The sequence below is a fragment of the Lathyrus oleraceus genome, chromosome 2 (assembly GCF_024323335.1).
Source record: "Lathyrus oleraceus cultivar Zhongwan6 chromosome 2, CAAS_Psat_ZW6_1.0, whole genome shotgun sequence".
NCBI lineage: Eukaryota > Viridiplantae > Streptophyta > Magnoliopsida > Fabales > Fabaceae > Lathyrus > Lathyrus oleraceus.
Genome location: NC_066580.1, coordinates 420,706,950 through 420,711,420, shown reverse-complemented (window position 1 = coordinate 420,711,420; position 4,471 = coordinate 420,706,950).

Genomic DNA, 4,471 nt, shown 5'->3' with positions numbered 1-4,471 from the left:
CTAAAAATGAATGCATGAATGAGGGGGGAAACATAATCCCATGCTTCCAGGAAAAATGAAGGGTAAATTTTGGGGTATTACACTTGGCCAATGCCAACTTTTGTGAAACTAAGTGCTTGCAATTTCAAACTTCATCTGATACATCATACAAGATCCCTCTGAGTTCATCTGCAACATGATCATTGTGAAGTTGTTATTTTGAACCTGTGACTTGTGGAATTCATCTGTTACATGGGCTAATCTGAAGAAGATCATGGAGTGGCTAAGCTTGGATGTGGCTATCTTTATTTGATGCCTTTGCTCGTCAAGATAATATAATTGTGCATTGTGTGTTGTTTGATTCTAATGTCCAAGGGAATTTGGGTTTCTATTGACATTCTTGTCTATTGGACTGCTACCCATTGGTCAGATCTTTTCAACCCTTAAGTTTTAATTTTGTGCATAGGATTAGTCTCTTAATCTCCTCCCTGTTTCTTTAATTTCAAAATCTCTCCCTCCCTTTTCAAAATCTTCTTTGATTGAACTTATTTTGTTCTAAACTTTGACCACTTTGCAAAAAGATAGAAACTTTGGCCTTATGCCATTGCATTTTCAAACTTCTTTTCTTAAATCAAATTTGTAAATAAACTTAACTTAAATTTTCAAAATCCAAAAAGAAATAACTTATTCAAACCATTTTCTAGGCCTTTGTTCCTTTCAAATTTAATTTTTGTTAAAAGCAATTCACTCACTTTGAAATTTGTATCACGAACTACGAGGTTTTGATCCCTCATTTCTATGTTGGTACGTAGGAACAAGACCGAAGGTCTTGTAAAACACAAAAATATAATTAATGAATTCTTTTCTCAACCCCCCCCCCCCCCATTCTATTTGTTTGTAAATCTCACTTTATACAAAATACATATGCACACAAAAAAGGGCTCCCTATGAGTACCTAGGACACTTTGGATGCTAACATATTCCCTCTATGTAACCAACCCCCTTACCTGTAATCTCTGACATTTTATTAGTTTTGATTTGAAAACTTCTTACTTTTGGATTTTGTTCGTACTTTTTCCCTTTTTCCCTTGGAAACAATAAAAGCGTGGTGGCGACTCTAGTTTTGTTGATCTCTAGCTTGTCCATAGTTTGATGATCATGAATTTACCGCTACACTTGGCACAATATTTATAGGAAAAGAAAAAGTGAGCTTGGGTTGAAGAATTTTATAGCTTTGGATCCTTACACTAGTTGGGTGAAGAAGAGAGCAAAAGAATTCAAGATGTCATAAGCTTATGAAAGACCTATGTCTTTAGTAATGGTCAAATCGCCCGCTATTAAAGGCATAGAGGAGTTGCAAGAGGCTTTGAATAGGATAAAGCAAGAAAGGGATGTTTTTGAAGACAAATTTAACACCTCACACCTTGAGAAACTAGAATTGCAGAAGCAGCTAAAGGAAAAGGACGACTTGATAGAATTGCTCGAGCAACTCGCTGTGAAGAGGTCAAGGAACCAAGAGGGTTTATTTTCCTCTAACATTTTACTCAATTTCCCACTTCTGGTGTTTGGAAAGGTATTGTAGATCAACTCATGATGGAGAAGGATGATATGAAAACATAGTATGAAAGAGATATCAAAAGGCTTCGCAAGAAGTATCAGCTTGAAGTTGGGTCGTCATCAGACATGATTCCATAGAGCTAGTTTCTTTCCATTTATAATCATTGAAATTGTATTTCTGATTGTAATCATTTATATTATTAATAAAATGAGATTTTTCAGTACTTCGGAATGTGTTGTTCCCATTATGATGTTTGCAATTTATGTCTTAAAGTTCCTTAAAAAAATAATAATAATAACATTTGCATTTGCATATCATGCATCATGTTGCATCTTGGTCTTGCTTTGGGTAAGTTTTTCAGGGGCCTTATTTCTTTCTTGGTCTTCATTCAGACAAGTTGTCTCACCGATACAATACTTAAGCTAACCAGTTGGAGAAGATGGATCGTCTAGAGCAAGAGAATCGTGAACTCCGTGAAGAGGTGACCACTTTGAGGGACAGTTATGAGAGGCTTACTGCTATGATGGAAACTTTGGTGGCTACTTAGAATCAGCCATGTCCTCCTCAGACTCTGCTGTAGAGGAATGTGATTTCTGAAACTGTCTATACGCCCATCTCCGTGGCTCCAGTCTATGCTCCGCAGAACCACATGCCTTCTGGTTTCCCTTGGGGCATGCCTCTTAACTTCATGCCTGAGGGGTATCAACCTGATGTTGAAGTTCCTATGACTCAACCTGTTATGTCAGTACCACCTCTCGTGGTTCATGTTGTTCCTTATGCCGAATAACATGTTTTCCATACCGACCAGAGTGAAACTGTTGGCGTCTATGAAATAATGGACGAGTTTCAAGATTGGTTTCAAGATATGCAAAAAGAGATTCAGGCTTTGAGGGGAAAATATATGTTTGGGAAGAATGCCCATGATATGTGTTTAGTGCCTAATGTGAAGATTCCTCACAAGTTAAAGGTTTCAGATTCCGAAATGTATAAGGCCAACTCTGGTCCTTTGAGTCATCTGGTGATGTACGGTCGTAAAATGTCGACTCAAACCGACAACCAATGATTGTTGATCCACTAATTTCGAGACAGTTTGCTTGTTGCTGCTTTGAAATGGTACATGGGACTCGATAACACTCAGATTCGATCCTTCAATGACCAAGGTGAGGCGTTCGTTCGTCAGTACAAGTATAATATCGACATGGAACCGGATAAAGACCAACCCCGTGCTATGTCCCTAAAGGATAAAGAAACTTTTAAGGAGTACGTGCAGAGATTGTGCGAGATCGCTGGACAGGTTAGTCCTACGTTGAAAGAAAAGGAAATGACAAAGCTGTTTTTAAAGACTCTGAGCCCCGTTCTATTATGACAGGATGGTCGCAAGTACGCCTAGTGATTTTACCGAGATGGTAAATATGGGTTTGAGATTAGAAGAAGGTGTATGTGAGGGGAGATTGAAAGAATGTGGTTCATCTGACAGTTCCAGAAATTATGGGAATGGGTTACCCAAGAAGAAGGACATGATGCTAACGCTATCTCGCAAGAAAACATAGGAGACTTCCGAGGAACAGTCAACGTCATCAGCATGTGGCGTCAATAACTCCAGTTATTAATCCTACTCCGGTTGTTCAAGTAGCACCGAGTTATCAACCGCGTTTTCAACATCGTGCAAATTAACAAAATCAACATAATCGTGCCCAGAAGCCCGCATAATTTGATCCTATTCCAATGACATATACAAAATTATTTCCTGCTAATATAGAACAATTTGGTACAAACAAGAACTCCACCAGTTGTTCCGAAAGAGCTTTCGTGGTGGTATAAACCTGATCAACATTGTGCATTCCACCAAGGAGCACCTGGTCATGATATAGAAAATTGTTTCGCTTTGAAAGCTGAGGCGGGGAGGTTAATGCAAAGTGGTGTTTTGTCTTTTGAATACTCTAGTCCCAATGTACAAGCTAATCTGTTTCCCAAACATGGTTGTGCAACTGTGAATATGGTCGAAGGATGTCCAGGAAAATACCGAGTTTTTAACGTCAATCTGATCAGAAGATCCTTGGTTGAAATGCATGCAACTTTGTGCGAGTTAAGTTATTATGAGCATGACCATGCTTCTTTCCATATTTGTTTCAGAAATCCCCGAGGACGTGTGTAATACCCCAAAATTTACCCTTCATTTTTCCTGGAAGCATGGGATTATGTTTTACACTTCATTAGCATCATATTAGGTCATACTCATTGCATACTGCATTAGTGACATGGAGATCAGGTATTGATTGATCACTCCTTAAAAGAAGGAGCCCACACAAAGCAAGATTGAGAATTGGACTTCATTTTCTAAGTATACAAGTCTCAAGGGTCTCAGGGGGGTCCAAGTATCTTATTATGGTCCTCAGTTCATCAGTGAAGGATTCAAAGCTATCAGAGTGTTCATCTGGATTTAATCAGAAATTAGGGTTTCATGGCTACATGCAACAGGCAATGTTTGGTTGGAAGTAGAGGAGCTCATCCATTTCATGATTAGAGAGGCATCTTGGCCTAGGAAGATTCACAATTATCTTAGAAAGATCCATTGGCAATCAGTGCAATCAGTTCCTGATCATTTTGCCCTAAACTAGGGTTTGGTATAAAATCAGTTTATTTCTGATTCTTTGGGTGAAACTCTTTTCCATGGCCCTCCATATGTCCACAAGGGTCTACATACAAAAAATCAGCTTTTTATTTGAGCCAGAGGTGCTTCAATTGATCAATGGAATCGGGAATCAAACAGTTTGGGAAAAGTCAATTGTGGGGCAAGAAAAGTCAACTCCTAACATTTTGAGAGTGGAATCTCAAAATCCATGCCTAGGGATCCTACATGTGAAATTTGATCAAGGTCGGATCATGGATTCATCATTTAATCAGGAATTGGAAAAGTTACTTAATTTGGAAATG